General features: G+C 40.6%; 1 long non-coding RNA gene across 2 annotated transcripts in view; it reads left to right on the top strand.

Moving 5' to 3' along the window:
* Nucleotides 1-17665, top strand: part of LOC133052640 (uncharacterized) — a 46003-nt gene that overhangs the window by 18034 nt on the left and 10304 nt on the right. For both annotated transcript variants that reach the window (XR_009692074.1, XR_009692075.1), the window contains exon 2: nt 1790-1931. This is a non-coding gene — a long non-coding RNA (uncharacterized LOC133052640). The remainder of the gene's footprint in view (nt 1-1789; nt 1932-17665) is intronic.

Here is a 17665-nt window from a genome sequence, read left to right as displayed (position 1 = left end):
GTATGTCCTACATCTTTTTCCTTTCCTCTGTCAGTGGACATTCAGGTTGCTTCCACGTCTTGGCTGTTGTAAACAGTGCTGCAGTGAACACTGGGGTGCATATATCCTTTTGGGTCATGCCTTTCTCTGGATACATGCCAAGGAGTAGGATTGTAGGGTCATATGGTAGCTCTATTTTTAGTTTTTAAGGCATCTCCATACTGTTTTCCATAGTGGTTTTACCAGTTTACATTCCTCCCAACAGTATAGGAGGATTCCCTTCTCTCCACACCCTCTCCAGCATTTATTGTTTGTGGATTTTTTTTTTTTTTAATGATGGCCATTTTGACTGGTATGAGGTGATAACCTCATTGCAGTTTTGAGTTGCATTTCTCTAATAATTAGTGATATTGGACATCTTTTCATGTGCCTTTTGGCCATCTCTATGTCATCTTTGGAGAAATGTCTGTTTAGGTCTTCTGCCAATTTTTAAAAATATTTATTTTTAGTTGAAGGATAGTTGCTTTGCAATACTGTATTGGTTTCTGCCAAGCATCAGCATGAATCAGCCATCAGTGTACACACGTCCCCTCCCTATTGAACTTCCCTGCTACCTCCCTTCCCATCCCACCCCTCTAGGTTGCCACAGAGCTCCAGTTTGAGTTCTCTGAGTCATGCAACAAATTCCCATTGGCTGTCTATCTTACATAGGGCAGTGTATGTTTCCATGTTGCTCTCACCATACATCCCACCCTCTCCTTCCTCCCGCACCACCAGTTTATTTTCTGTTTTTTTATGTCTGCATCTCCACTGCTACCCTGCAGATAGGTTCATCAGTATTGTCTTTCTAGATTCCATATATATGCATTAATATACAATAATATACAGTATTTGTTTTTCTCTTTCTGACTTACTTCATGTAATAGGCTCTTTGTTCATCCACCTCATTAGAACTGACTCGCAATCGTTCCTTTTTATGACTGAGTAATATTCCACTGTATATATGTAGCACAACTTCTTTATCCATTCATCTGTAAATGGACATCTAGGTTGCTTCCATGTTCTAACTATTGTAAATAGTGCTGCAATGAACATTGGGTACATAGCAAATGAAACAACTGACAAAGGATTAATTTCTAAAGTATGCAAGCAGCTCATTCAACTCAGTACGAGAAAAACAAAGAACCATCAAAAAGGGGGCGGAAGACCTAAACAGACATTTTTCCAAAGAAGACATACAGGTGGCTAATCAACACATGAAAAGCTGTTCAGCATATCACCTTACTCTGGTCAGAATGACCATCATTAAAAAATCTACAAACAAATGCTGGAGAGGGTGTGGACTAAAGAGAACCCTCTTGCACTGTTGCTGGGAGTGTAAATTGATACAGTCACAGTGGAAGACAATATAGAGATTCCTTAAAAAACTAGGAATAAAACTACCATATGACTCAGAAATCCCACTACTAGGCATATACCCTGAGGAAACCAAAATTGAAAAAGACACATGTACCCCAATGTTCTGCCCATTTTTTGATAGGGTTGTTTGTTTTGATGATGTTAAGTTTCATGAACTGTTTGTGGATTTTAGAGACTGACCTCTTGTCAGTCACATCATTTGCGAATATTTTCTCCCAATCTGAGGGTTGTCTTTTTGTTTTGTTTACTGTTTCCTTTGCTGTGCAAAAGCTTTTGAGTTTAGTTAGGTTGCATTTGTCTATTTTTGTTTTTATTTCCATTATTCTGGGAGAGGGATTGAAAAAGGCATTGCTGCAGTTTACACCAGAGCTCTTCCTGTGTTCTCCTCTAGGAGTTTTATAGAGTCCTGTCTCATGACCTCAAGGAGGGTTCATGCCAAGGGCACCTCCCGGGACTGTAGCTGCTAGTGCCCCCATCCCACAGCGAGCCACTGCCAACCCACGCCTCTGCAGGAGACCCTCCAGCACTAGCAGGTAGGTCTGGTTCAGCCTCTTGTGGGGCCCCTGCTGCTTTCCCCTGGGCCCTGGTACACACAGGATTTTGTGTGTGCCCTCCCGGGGTGGAGACTCTTACCCCCAGTCCTGTGAAAGTCCTGCAGTCAAGTCCCACTGCCCTTCAGAGTCAGATTCCCTGGGGATTCCTAGTCCCTTTGCCAGACCCCAGGCTGGGAAGCCTGATGTGGGGCTCAGCACCTTTACTACACTGGGAGGATTGTGATGTGACTGTGCTCCAGGTTGTGGGTTGCCCGTCTGGTGGGTGGAGAATTACATTGATTTTTACCTGTGGAACCTACTTTGCAGAGCTAGAATAAACTTCTTCATCATGATGAAGAAGTAATGTAATCATTATTACAATAATTATTTTTATGTTGCTGATATCCTAATCAGATGTCCTAATGTTTTGATAAGAATGTTAATGTCTAATTTTCTTTTCCCCTGTAGTGGCTTTGTGTGATTTTGGTGGTGTTGGTGTCATACAGGGAAGTGGAAAATGTTTCTTTCTCTTTATTTAAAAAAAAAAAAAAAATGCCTGTGAAGGGTTAGTGCTGTTTCTTCCTTAACTGTTTGGTAACATTACCTGAATGGAACACACACAGTTCCCATGTGCCCCGTGTGCCCACATGTACGCAGCCTCAGCCGCTGTCAGCATCCTGCACCCGGAGTGCATTTGTTATGACTGATGACCCTGCACTGATACATCTTTATCACTCAGAATCCGTAGTTTACAGTTTGTGTTCACACTTGGTGTTTCACATTTCATGGGTTTTGACAAGGATAGTGACATGCCTTCACCATTTTAGTACCATACAGAATAGTTTCACTGCCCCAAATCCTCTGTGCCCTGCAGATTCATGCCTCCCACCCCACCCCCAACCTCTACAACTTCTGATCTGTTTATTGTCTGCATAGTTTTGCCTCTGCAGAATATCATATGGTTGAAAGCATATAGTATTTAGCCTTTTCATATTGGTTTCCTTCACTTAGTAATATGCACTTAAGGTTTCAATGTATTTTTTCACAGCGTGACAGCTCATTTCATTTTAGCCTTGAATAGTATCTCATTGTACTACACAATAGTATTTCATGTCCATAGTTCATCATTCCACCTGCTGAAGGGTTTCTTGCTTGCTCCTAAGTTTTGGCACTTACGAATCAAGCTGCTGTAAGCACCCATGGGAGGTTTTTGTTTGGATGTGTTTTCAGTTCTTTTGGGTAAATATTCAATACCAAGGAGCACAATTGCTGGGTTTTATAGTAAGTGTATTTTAGTTTTGTAAAAAGAGATAAAACGGCCAAAATATCTTCCAAAGTTGCTGTACCTTTTTGCATTTCTACCAGCAATGAATGAAAGTTCCTCTTGCTCGACGTCCACACCTGCATTTGTCATGATCAGTGTTTTGGATTTCTGGCATTCTTATAGGTATGTACTGACTTCTAATTGCGATTCCCTAATGCATTAGGATGTTGAACATCCTTTTATATGTTTTTTGCCATCTGTATATCTTCTTTGGTGAGATACCTGTTCAGATATTTTGCCTGTTAATGGGTTTCGTTTTGTTAAGTTTTAAGAGTTATGTTCAATTGCTTCTGGTTTTGATAGATTGTTTTGGTGGAAAATACTTTTTGTACTAGTGAGCTCTGAGTAAGTTCCCATAATGACTGCCTTTTATGTGAAATCTTTTGTGTCCAATAATGACCTTTTTCTGGGAAGTCCCAGAACTGCTAGACTTGATTGTGGCCATTGTTTTTCAGGACTCCTGTGGACTGGATGATGGGCAGATGGGCATTTGTTGTTGTTTAGATGCTAACTCGTGTTTGACTCTTTTGCGACCCCATGGACTGTAGCTCACCAGGCATTGGCAGGCGGATTCTTTACCTCTGAGCCACCTGGGAAGCCCAGGCAGATGGGCATAGAGCAAATTAAAAGGTCACAAAACTCATTGTTCTTACTAAAATGAAGCTTTTTTTTCTCTCGAATAATCATTTCCAAGATTGCGGCAAGTCTTTGGTTAATTTCTAGCATTTTGAGAAGAAAAAGTTGATTCTGACTTTTTTTTTCGGCTAGTGTTCTCATTGCTTTTTGGAGGGAAGCTTTTCAGAGCTCTTTACTGTGACATTTTCAGTGATGTTCACTGTTCTTTTGTGAACAATAACATAAACTTTGTAAGTTAGTGCTGTGAGACCTGGAATAAATTTCTTTACTGTAGAACAGGACAAGAGCTCAGTTAAATGACCAGGGAAGGTAATATGCTATATGCCTATCATGTCAGTTTATATTTTATAGGTGCTGGATCTAGATGAGCCAGATTTTACTCTGTAAGTAATATGTGGTTAAATTTCATCACCATATAACATGTTATGGTTTGTGTCCTTTAAAATGAAATGAGGAATTACTATTTAAATGATAGTCTAATATCCTCTTCCACCTGAAACCTTTTGTCATCAGGAATGTCTCTTGATAGAAAAGATATGTTCTTATTTATTTTTCCCCCTGAATATTTTATAAATAGTGTCATGTTTAAGATTACTATCAGTTTTTTATTTTAATTTCCTGAATGTGTAGCAGGAACTTCTGAATCTTTATTACTTGATTTTTTTCTCTCTAGTTGTTGGTGTGTATGGAGTATTATGGGGAGAGAAAAATGGAGGATTGATTTGTGAATGATAGGTTGACTTTGCCAGACAAATCATGTATAGGTCAAGTTGTTTGAGGGTGAGCTGCTATTGCTCTGGAAAGATTTCTTTATATTTTTATATTTTATTGAATTTAATTATACATGCAGGGCAAATGAAAAATGTCATGCAGTTGGTTTCATGATGTTTCATTCAATGTGATGGGAGTTACATAAGTTCCCTCACTGAAAATATTAGGAAGGCTTTCTACTATCTCTGAATTTTACACAAAACTATAGTGTAGCTAGTCATTTAAAATTCTAGACTTGTTTTGCGCTGCTGTATCTGATTGAGTTATATTTGAGATCTAAAAGTAAGATAATTTGCTTTTGTTTGAGGATATATTGTGAGGTCTAAAATATTTCATAGTTGTAGTTAAATTTCCTAAGCTTATAGTATCTGGATTGGGAAATTAGAGGTATATTGATAATTGAATAGTTTGCTTTCATCTGATGTTATTCTTGTTATACTACTAGCCAGTATTTTAGTAAGTGGGACTTAATAAAATGTAGACCGATCAACTTTTCCAAAGGATAAACTACTATATGGAACATACTTTAAAAAAAATCATGTATGTTTGATGCAGATCAAGTACTTAGTGAATTTGTAGCTCTAGGACAAGTGGCAGGAAAACAGAACTTCAGTATTGTGTGTGTTGGTTACTGGTGGCTTCATTTAGAAGGCGTAAGAAGAAAGAAGAGCTCAGACAGGACTGTCATTTTTCAAAGAAAAGGCATGAAAGGATATTTAAAGGGACAGTAGTGTTGGGAGGTGTAATTGTTTTTAATCCTAACTTCCAGCAAATAAAATTTTTAAAGGCTTTGAGAGGTAAGCCCGGTTAAAACTCAGTCTTTTAGCAAGGATCAAGTAAAAAACGTGACCTTCACAACCATTCATGAAACCTCAGAGTTTATCAGATGTCTCAAGAGTGAAGTTTGACTTTTGGTATGATATCTATTCAATTTCTTTTAATTAAACAATGTTTTATGAAAAAGTTTCTGCCTATGATCCATGATTGACTTAATATTACTGTAATTAGGAAGAGAGATGGAAGTCAAAAGTCAGGAAAAAAATCATAGCATATCTAAGAATGCTTAGAAAAGAACTGTGGGTGTGGCTGTTGGACTGAGGACCTGATTACAAAATAGATAAGAAGCCAAACTGTTCTTTGAGAGAACTACACATTTTAGTTTAGTAGGTGGTGCAGTGGTAAAGAATTTGCCTGCCAAGGCAGGAGACGTGAGAGACACGGGTTCAATCCTTAGGTCTGGAAGATCCCCTGGAGTAGGAAATGCCAACTTACTCCAGTATTCTTGACTGGAAAATTCCATGGACAGGAGCCTGGCAGGCTACAGTTCAGTTCAGTCGCTAAGTTATGTCCGACTCTTTCTGACCCCGTGGACTGCAGCACGCCAGGCGTTCCTGTCCACCACCTACTCCTGGAGCTTACTCAAACTCATGTCCATCAAGTCAGTGATGCCATCCAACCATCTCATCCTCTGTTGTCCCCTTCTCCTCCTGCCTTCAATCTTTTCCAGCATCAGGGTCTTTTCCAAGGAGTTAGTTCTTCGTATCAGGTGGCCAAAGTATTGGAGTTTCAGCTTCAACATCAGTCCTTCCAGTGAATATTCAGGACTGATTTCCTTTAGGATTGACTGGTTGGCTCTCCTTGCAGTCCAAGGGACTCTCAAGAGTCTTCTCCAACACCACAGTTCAAAAGCATCAATTCTTTAGCGCTCAGTTTCTTTATGGTCCAACTCTCACTCCATACATGACTATTGGAAAAACCACAGCTTTGACTAGACAGCCCTTTGTCAGCAAAGTAATGTCTTTGCTTTTTACTATGCTGTCTAGGTTTGTCATAGCTTCTCTTCCAAGGAGCAAGAAGCATCTTGTAATTCCAAGGCTGCAGTCACAATCTGCAGTGATTTTGGAGCCCCCAAAAATAAAGTCTGTCACTATTTCCATTGTTTCCCCATCTATTTGCCATGAAGTCATGGGACTGGATGCCATGATCTTAGTTTTTTGAATGTTGAAGCTTAAGCCAACTTTTTCACAGTCCTCTTTCACTTTGCATCAGGAGGCTCTTTAGTTCCTCTTTGGTTTCTGCCGTAAGGGTGGTGGTATCTGCATATCTGAGTTTATTGATATATCTCCCAGCAATCTTGATTCCAGCTTGTGCTTCATCCAGCCCAGCATTTCGCATGATGTACTCTGCATATAAGTTAAATAAGCAGGGTGATAGTATACAGCCTTGACATACTCCTTTCCCAATTTGGAGCCAGTCTGTTGTTCCATGTCCAGTTCTAACTGTTGCTTCCTGACCTGCATACAGATTTCTCAAAAGGCAGGTCAGGTGGTCTGGTATTCCCATCTCTTTCAGAATTTTCCAGTTTGTTGTGATCCACACAGTCAGAGGCTTTGGCATAGTCAATAAAGCAGAAGTAGATGTTTTTCTGGAACTGTCTTGCTTTTTTCTGTGATCCAACGGATGTTGGCAATTTGATCTCTGGTTCTTCTGCCTTTTCTAAATCCAGCTTTAACATCTGGAAGTTCTTAGTTCACGTACTGTTGAAGCCTGGCTTGGAGAATTTTGAGCATTACTTTGCTAGCATGTGAGATGAGTGCAATTGTGTGTTAGTTTGAGCATTCTTTGGCATTGCCTTTCTTTGGGATTGGAATGAAAACTGACCTTTTCCAGTCCTGTGGCCACTGCTATTTTCCAAATTTGCTGGCATATTGAGTGCAGCACTTTCACAGCATCCTCTTTTAGGATTTGAAATAGCTCAACTGGAATTCCATCACCTCCACTAGCTTTGTTCATAGTGGTGCTTCCTAAGATCCACTTGACTTTGGACTCCAGGATGTCTGGTTCTAGGTGAGTGATCACACCATCTTGGTTATCTGGGTCATGAAGATCTTTTTTGCATAGTTCTTCTGTGTGTTCTTGCCACCTCTTCTTAATATCTTCTGCTTCTGTTAGGTCCATACTATTTCTGTCCTTTATTGTGCCTATCTTTGCATGAAATGTTCCCTTAGTATCTCTAATTTTCTCGAAGAGATCTCTAGTCTTTGCCATTCTATTGTTTTCTTCTATTTCTTTGCATTGATCACTGAGGAAGGCTTTCTTATCTCTCCTTGCTATTCTTTGGAACTCTGTGTTCAGTTGGGTATATCGTTCCTTTTCTCCTTTACCTTTCATGTCTCTTCTTTTCTCAGCTATTTATAAGGCCTCCTCAGACAACCATTTTGCCTTTTTGCATTTCTTTTCCATGGGGATGGTCTTAATCACTGCTTCCTGTACAATGTCATGAACCTCCATCCATAGTTCTTCAGGCACTCTCTCTATAAAATCTAATCCCTTGAATCTTTTTCTCACTTCCACTGTATAGTCATAGGGGATTTGATTTAGATCATATTTGAGTGGTCTAGTGGTTTTCCCTACTTTGTTCAATTTAAGTCTGAATTTGGCAATAAGGAGCCACAGTCAGCTTCTGGTCTTGTTTTGCTGACTGTATAGAGCTTCTCCATCTTCGGCTGCAAAGAATATAATTAATCTGATTTGAGTATTGACCATCTAGTGATGTCCATGTGTAGAGTTGTCTCTTGTGTTTTTGGAAGAGGGTGTTTGCTATGACCAGTGCATTCTCTTGGGAAAACTCTGTTAGCCTTTGTCCTGGCTACAGTCCATGGGTTTGCAAAAAGTTGAACATGACTGAGCATGCCTGCACAAAGCTACATCACGTTTTTTCACAATGGTTGCACCAGTTTGTATTACCAACAGATTGTATATTAGTCAGTCTGATTTACTGATCAGTCAACCAGATAGTGTATTAACTAATCTTGTGGGGATTGTAGTAGTGATTTAATTGGCGTTTCCTTGATATCTAATGAGGCTGAACATATTATGTTTTTCTGACCATCTGGATTTCTTTCTTTTCTTTTTTTTTAATAAAGTGTCAATTCATGACTTTTTCTTACAGTTGGTTGTTGAACATGCAGTAATGTGTATCAGGTGCACTAATCTTAAGTGTACAGTAAAATTTTTTGCTCTGTATTGCTTTCATTGTAGAAGTCTTTCATCTTCTTGGTTAATTCCTAAGTATTTTGTTTTTTGATGCTATTGTAAATGAAATTGTTTTCATCATTTCTTTTTCTGATTGTTAGTTTATAGAAATGCAGCTGATTTTTGAGTGTTGACTTTGTATCCTGCTACTTTGTTGAATTCATTTATTCTAAAAATATTTTTGTGAACTGTTGAGAGTTTTCTACATAAAAGATCACATCACTTATGAATAGAGATAGTTTTATTTACTTTCCAGTTTGGATGTCTTTTTTCTTACTTAAAACACCAGTTTTGCTTGAATTTGAACTGTATTTAAAAGTATGTGCTACTTTGTGGCTAGCTTATTTTACTGAAAATACTGTGTGATGTCATTTTGTTGTGTACACCCATCTTTTTTGTCATTGCTTTACAATATTTCAGTGTATAAATTCATACTGCATTTTATCTTTTCTTTTGTTCCTACATGTTGAGGTTGTTTCCAGTGTTTGGCTATCAATTTTGAAGCAGCTGTGAATGTTCTAGTACATATCTTAAAAATTTTTTTTTTGTTGTTTTTGGCTGTGCTGGGTCTTTGTTGCTGTGTGCAGGCTTTCTCTGGTTGCAGTGAGCAGGGGTACCTCTGGTTGCAGTGTGTGGTCTTCTTATTGCAGGGGCTTCTTTTTTTCCAGAGCACGTGCTCTGGGGCACTCGGGCTTCAGTAGTGGCAGCTCATGGCACTAGGGTGGTGGCTGAGTAGTTGTGAAGCATGGACTTAGTTGCTCCATGGCATGTGTAATCTTCCCAGACCAGGGATCAAACCAGGGATCAATCCCCTGCATTGGCAGGCAGATTCTTTACCACTGAGCTACCAGGAAAGCCCCTACATGTCATCTTATAGACATATATACTCATGCCTTTTGCATGTATGTATATGTGTGTTTATCTATGTATGTGTCAGAAAAATTGCTGGGTCATAAGGAGGAATGTGTTTAGCTTTCGTATAAATGGCCAGATACTATTCTAAAGTGGTTGAACCAATTTACAGCCCCACTTACTGTGTAAGTGTTTCAATTGCTCCATATTTTTTCCAACACTTGGTATTGTATTTATTTTCTTAACTATTTATTTATTTATATTTTTGGCTGTACTGGATCTTTGTTGCTTTGCCTGGGTGTTCTCTAGTTGTGGCAAGTGGGGGCTACTCTCTGGTTGAGGTAATTGGGGTGGATTCTCTTGTTGCAGAGCACAGGCTCCAGGTCACTCAGGCTTCAGGAGTTGTGGCACATGAAACTCAGTAGCCACGGCTCAGGGGCTCTGTAGCGTGGGCTCGGTCGTTGTGGCGCATGGGCTTAGTTGCCCCGTGGCTTGTGTGATCTTCCCGGACCAGGAGGGCGTGTGTGATCTTCCCGGACCAGGGGTCAAACTGGGTCCCTTGCATTGCAAGATGGATTCTTAACCATTGGACCACCAGAGAAGCCCTGGTATTGTCTTTAGTTTTGACTGTTTTGTTTATTGTGTTAGTTTGTATTTCGCCTTTCACCAAAGACTTTGTTAGAAGGCATTGAAATTACCAAGTGAAAGAACCTTTTTATTTTGTTTTTAATTTCTACTCTTAATCCTGTGACCAAAGAATATTGTTTATATTGTTTCTACTTTATGGAGCATACTGAAACATTTTTTGAGACTTAATTTTGTTGTTGTTCAGTCTCTAAGTTGTGTCCTTCTCTTTGGGACCCCATGGATCGCAGTACCCCAGGCTTCCCTGTCCCTCACCATCTCCTGGAGTTTGCTCAAATTCATGTCCATTGAGTCGATCACGTGATCAATTTTCGTGAATGTTTCATGTGCACTTAAAAAGGAAATTATTTGTTGTGGGAGTTTAAAGATAGTGATATGGTTTGTTTAGTTTCTATATTCCACGTCCTTTTGTGTTTTTTTTGCACACTGGTATTGCATGTATGTTAGGTATGTTGATGTCTTCTATTTGTTTTCTTTTTGAATCTTTATTTCTCCTTTATTCTGCTTAATCATAGTACTTGCTGTGGCACATAGATATTCCTAATATACATTTATCCTGAATTGGTCTTTTGATCATGAAATGTTGTTTTTTAGTATGTACTGCTTTTGATGTCAATTCCAAGTCTGAATACCAGAATTACAACACCTGCTTCCTATTGTTTCCATTTTCCTTAAATAAATTTGTTCCTTATATTTTTACTTTTTGAATCACTTTACTTTAGATAAGCTTCTTTATTATGTTGTAGAGTTGAGTTTTGCTCTTTAAGTTAATTTGGAAGAGTGTCTTTTAAGAAATAGGGAAGTTGTCAGTGTGCATTTATCGATATGACTGTGTGGTCTCTGTTCTGACAAAATATTATATATATTTTTATCATGTATATGGTGTTTCCTCTTTCAGTATGTAGTATGTTCCTCACTGGACCCACTTTTTGTATTTTCCTTTGTATTTTTTTTTTTAAAGGAGAGTGGAATCTGTTTTTAAAAATTGTGTTTCTTTAGTCTTGGCTATGCTGTGGATGCTGTGCACAGGCTCTCTCTAGCTGTGGTGTGGGGCTTCTCTTCATTGTGGTGTGGGGCTTCTTCACTGTGGTGTGGGGGCTTCTCTTCGTTGTGGTGTAGGGGCTTCTCTTTGTTGTGGTGTGGGGGCTTCTCACTGCAGTGGCTTCTTTTGTTATGGAGCACAGGCTGTTGACGAGGGCTTCACTGTCCAGTGGCACATGGGATTTTCCTGGATTGGGGGTCAAATTCGTTTGCCCTGCATTGGCAGGCATATTTTTAACCAGTGGACCACCAGGCAAGTCCTTCTTTGTGTTAATATTACTGGAAGGTTTATATTGTTCTGTTAGTTTCAGGTGTACAATGAAGTGATTCAGTTATACAGCAAAGTCAGTTATACCTGTATCTATTCTTTTTCAAATTGTTTTCCCATGTAGGTAGTTACATAACATTGAGCAGAGATCCCTGCGCTATACAGTAGGTCCTTGTTGGTTTCCCATTTTAAATATAGCAGTGTGTACATGCCGTCCCAGACTCCCTATCCCCCTCCCCCAGCCATAAGTTCCTTCTCTAAATCTGTGAGTCTGTTTTCCAAATAAGCTCATTTCAACCTTTTTTTTTTTTTTTTTTAGATTCCACATGTGAGAAATACAGTATTTCTTTTTTGGTCTGACTTCATTCAGTATGCCAATCTCTAGGTCATTCCATGTTGCTGCAAATGGCATTATTTCATTCTTTTTAGTGGCTGAGTAATATTCCATATTTACATACACATCTTCTTTTTTATTTTTATTTTTTATTTTTATTAGTTGGAGGCTAATTGCTTTACAATATTGTAGTGGTTTTTGCCATACACTGACATGAATCAGCCATGGATTTACGTGTGTTCCCCATCCTGAACCCCCCTCCCACCTCCCTCCCCATCCTATCCCTCTGGGTCTTCCCAGTGCACCAGCCCTGAGCACTTGTTTCATGCATCCAACCTGGGCTGGGGATCTGTTTCACCCTTGATAGTATACTTGTTTCTATGCTATTCTCTCAGAACATCCCACCCTCGCCTTTTCCCACAGAGTCCAAAAGTCTCTTCTGTACATCTGTGTCTCTTTTTCTGTTTTGCATATAGGGTTATCATTACCATCTTTTTAAATTCCATATATATGTGTTAGTATACTGTATTGGTCTTTATCTTTCTGGCTTACTTCACTCTGTATAATGGGCTCCAGTTTCATCCATCTCATTAGAACTGATTCAAATGAATTCTTTTTAATGGCTGAGTAATATTCCATAGTGTATATGTACCATAGCTTCCTTATCCATTCGTCTGCTGATGGGCATCTAGGTTGCTTCCATGTCCTGGCTATTATAAAGAGTGATGCGATGAACATTGGGGTGCACGTGTCTCTTTCAGATCTGGTTTCCTCGGTGTGTATGCCCAGAAGTGGGATTGCTGGGTCATATGGCAGTTCTATTTCCAGTTTTTTAAGAAATCTCCACACTATTCTCCATAGCGGCTGTACTAGTTTGCATTCCCACCAACAGTGTAAGAGGGCTCCCTTTTCTCCACACCCTCTCCAGCATTTATTGCTTGTAAACTTTTGGATAGCAGCCATTCTGACTGGCGCATACACATCTTCTTTATCCTGTCTTCTCTTGATGAACACTTAGGTTGCATGCATGTCTTGGCTTTTGTAAACAGCACTTTAGTGACCATTGCAGTGCATGTATCCTTTTGAACCATGTATTTCTCTGGGTACATGCCCAGGAGTGGGTTTGCGGGAACATATAGTAACTCTGTTTTCAGTTTCTTAAGGAACCTCCATACTGTTTTCCATAGTGGCTGCACCAGTTTACATTCCCACTAACAGTGTAGGAGGGTTCCCATTTCTCCACACTCTGTAGCATTTATTGTTTGTGGATTTTTAAAAAATATATATTTTAAAAAGTTTTTATTTTATTTTTGGCTATGCTGGGTCTTCATTGCTGCATGTGGACTTGCTCTGGTTGCAGTGAGTGGGGTCTGCTCTTCATTGTGGTGTGTGGGCTTCTCATTGCTGTAGCTTTTTTTTTTTCAGAGCATGGGCTCTAGGTGTGCCAGCCTCAATAGTTGCAGCTCTTGGGCTGAAGGATGCATAGGCTTCAGTAATTGTGGTACAGGGGCTTAGTTGCCACATGCCTGTTGGATCTTCCCGGACCAGGGGTCAAACCTGTGTGCCTTGTATTGGCAGGCAAATTCCCTGGGTGCTTCCCAGGAGCACCAGGGAAGTCCTTTTCGTGGATTTTTTGATGATAACCTTTATGACTGGTGTGAATTAATATCTCATTTGCATTTCTCCACTAGTGATGCTGAACATCTTTTCATGTGCCTCTTGGCCACCTGTATGTCTTGGAGAAATGCCTGTTTAAGTCTTCTGCCCATGTTTTGATTGGGTTCTTTGTGTTGATGCTATTAAGCCACATGAACTGTTTGTGAGTTTTGGAGACTAATCCCTTGTTGGTCATATCATTTGCAAATATTTTCTCTCAATCTGTGGGTTTTCTTTTCATTTTGTTTCTTGTTTCCTTTGATGTGCAAAAGCTTTTGAGTTTAGTTGAGTTATATTTGTTTATTTTTGTTTTTTTTCCATTACTCTGAGAGATGGATCAAAAAAACTATTGCCATGATTTATATCAACCTGGACAGCATATTAAAAAGCAGAGACATTAATTTGTCAACAGAGGTCCGTCTAGTTAAGGCTATGATTTTTCCAGTAGTCATGTATGGATGTGAGAGTTGGACTATAAAGAAAGCTGAGTGCCGAAGAATTGATGCTTTTGAACTGTGGTGTTGGAGAAGACTCTTGAGAGTCCCTTGGACTGCAAGGAGATCCAACCAGTCCATCCTAAAGGAGATCAGTCCTGGGTGTTCATTGGAAGGAATGATGGTGAAGCTGAAACTCCAATACTTTGCTCACCTCATGTGAAGAGTTGACTCATTGGAAAAGACCCTGATGCTGGGAAAGATTGAGGGCATGAGGAGAAGGGGACGACAGAGGATGAGATGGTTGGATGGCATCACCGACTCAGTGGACATGGATTTGGGTGGACTCTGGGAGCTGGCAGTGGACAGGGAGGCCTGGCGTGCTGCGATTCATGGGGTCACAAAGAGTTGGACATGACTGAGCAACTAACTGAATACATAAAAAACAAACAGAAAATAAAGCATTTTGAACCTTACAGTACAGGACTTTGAGAAGTAGAGTGTGACAGCTGGCACACAGGGGCTGCGTTGAGTGAATATGCACGAGGGGTCACTGACTGGAGGAGGAGGGGGAGGGGCGGGAGACGGCAGAGCTGAAGGGCCCTCGGCGATGGGAGGTTGAGGGCAAGCTGCAAGTTCACTCATGCGTACTGATGACGGCATGGGCTCTGCTTCCTTGCTGGATTCAGTTCTGTCTACCCTCTTGAAAAAACGATCCAACGGTGTCTGGGTAGTGGCTCTTTTTTTTTTGCCATAGATGACATGGTGGCACTGGGTTGCATTCTGAATGGCTGCTGCAACCTTCATGTAGCAGTCTACGTTCAGGTCCTGTGCCTCAAAAACTAACAGTGCTTCCTTGAATCAAATCCCCTTCCCATTTCCTGTGTCATCTGTCCCTTTGGTTCTGTAGTTAGTTCTTCCTCGTGTTTCTCTTCTTCCTTTCTCTGGGTCTCCATTGCGTCAGGTCTTCGTTAGTTAGCTTCTCGTGTTGCCCAGCAGGGAGGAGCTTGCTTCAGTGAAGTCGCCCCCTGCAGACCCAGCTGGAAATAAATATGATGCACTGCTGTGCTCTCCATGGCACTGCACAGTGAAGTACACAAGGCACAGCCGTTTGTAGAGGACGCGTGCACGCGGCCTTGCTGCCGCGCACGTGAGCCAGCTTAAGTGTTTGGGCGTGTGGAAACATGTTTTCATCTTTGAAAGCTTGCAGCTTGAAGCTTCATGTGAGAGGGACTTACGGTATGGTGTAAGAATTTCCAGTTTCGTTTTTTTACATGTAACTATCCAGTTTTCAGCACCATTTATTGAAGAGACTGTTTTTCCTCCATTGTGTAGTCTTGCCTCCTTTGTTGTAGATTAGTTGACCATAGGTGCATGGGTTTATTTCTGGGTTTTCTGTCCTATTCTAGTGATTTATATTTTTATGCCAATACCATAATGTTTTGATGACTATAGCTTTGTAAAATGGTCTCAAGTCAGGGAGCCTGATTTCTCCAATTCTGTTTTCTTTCTAAAGATTGCTTTTGGCTATTTGGGGTCTTTTGTGGCTCTGTACAAATTTTTTTTTTTTTATTAGTTGGAGGCTAATTACTTCACAACATTTCAGTGGGTTTTGTCATACATTGATATGAATCAGCCATAGAGTTACACGTATTCCCCATCCCGATCCCCCCTCCCACCTCCCTCTCCACCCGATTCCTCTGGGTCCTCCCAGTGCACCAGGCCCGAGCACTTGTCTCATGCATCCCACCTGGGCTGGTGATCTGTTTCACCATAGATAGTATACATGTTGTTCTTTCGAAACATCCCACCCTCACCTTCTCCCACAGAGTTCAAAAGTCTGTTCTGTACTTCTGTGTCTCTTTTTCTGTTTTGCGTATAGGGTTATCGTTACCATCTTTCTAAATTCCATATATATGTGTTAGTATGCTGTAATGTTCTTTATCTTTCTGGCTTACTTCACTCTCTATAATGGGCTCCAGTTTCATCCATCTCATTAGAACTGATTCAAATGAATTCTTTTTAACAGCTGAGTGATATTCCATGGTGTATATGTACCACAGCTTCCTTATCCATTTATCTGCTGATGGGCATCTAGGTTGCTTCCATGTCCTGGCTATTATAAACAGTGCTGCGATGAACATTGGGGTGCACATGTCTCTTTCAGATCTGGTTTCCTCAGTGTGTATGCCCAGAAGTGGGATTGCTGGGTCATATGGCAGTTCTATTTCCAGTTTTTTAAGAAATCTCCACAGTGTTTTCCATAGTGGCTGTACTAGTTTGCATTCCCATGGCTCTGTACAAATTTTAAGATTTTTTTTGTTCTGGTTCTGTGAAAAACACCATTGGTAATTTGATAGGGGTTGCGTCAATCTGTAGATTGCCTTGGGTAGTAGAGTCACATGATCATGTTGGCAGTATTGATTCTTCCAGTCTGCAACATGCCTCTGCTTGTGTCATCTTCGATTTCTTACATCAGTGTCATACAGTTTTGAGTATAAGTCTTTTGTCTTCTTTGTTGTTGTTCAGTCTTGAAGTCGTGTCTGACTCTTAGAGACCTCATGGACTACAGCACGCCAGGCTTCCCTGTCCTTCACTATCTCCCAGAGTTTGCTCAGATTCATGTCTTATTAAGTCAGTGATGTCATCCAACCATCTCATCCTCCGCTGCCCTCTTCTTTTGCCTTCAATCTTTCCCAGCATCATGGTCTTTTCCAGTGACTCAACTCTTTACATCAGGAGGCCAAAGTATTAGAGCTTCCCTTGGCAAGCCAAGGACTCACACTCTGCCGCTGCCCCAAGGACCTGAGATCTGGGACATGACCCACTTTCACAACCCATGACCCATACAACACCACCACCATCCCACACCAGACGCCTCAGCCTCTGTAAAGCAGCTTGGGGACAAGCAGAGGACACACATGGACTGTGGAGCTGACCACTTCCAAGAACACACTTTATTTCTCTGGGGTCAGTTACTCCTGAACCACTGGACAGTTCTGTAGTTACCATATCATCATTTAGATTTGAGACGGAAGTTCAGGGAAACCAAGTCCCTTTCTTGATGTCACAGAGGATCTGAAACTGGGCACATACAAAGCCCAAACCTTCTCCACTTACACCAGTTGCTTCCACCCACCTTCTTAAACCTCATCAGCTGCAAAGTGTGCTCACCCAATTATGGAGCGTGCTTCCCTCAGGCAGAACTCCGGCCCCAGCAGAAATGCACTTTCTGCGTTTTCCCCTCTCTGAAGCATTCTTCCACCACACACGGTGTGTACAAATGTGATATGTACTTGAGATGTTGAAAATCTAGGGTTACTTTTCTACCATTAAGGCAGGAAGTGTTAATCATCTCCTGAGCACTTACCACATGCTAGGTAATGTGATGGACAGTTTACATACATTATCTCATTTAAACCTTAAAATTAGCCATGGAACTAGGTGGTATACCCATTTTACAGATGGGGGAACTGAAGCTCAGAGAGGTTATGAAACACTCAAGGTCACACAACTTATGGATGGTAGCTGAAAAAATCAAACCCAGGTTTGTCTGGCATGAGGTGTAACTAGCATGTTACAGTTTTCCCCTCTTCAAACATCATAGCTCCCACCAGCTGGATGCCTGTTGGCTGTAAAACAATCAGTGTGGACTTTGGCCTACAGGTTTGTTTCCCCTGGCAACTCAAAAGATCCATACCAGATCTGTATGCGCAGTTCTCTAATACCCCATTGAAT

This window comes from Dama dama, chromosome 4, assembly GCF_033118175.1.
Source record: "Dama dama isolate Ldn47 chromosome 4, ASM3311817v1, whole genome shotgun sequence".
NCBI classification, from domain to species: Eukaryota; Metazoa; Chordata; class Mammalia; order Artiodactyla; family Cervidae; genus Dama; species Dama dama.
This window is presented reverse-complemented; position numbering and strand designations above follow the sequence as displayed.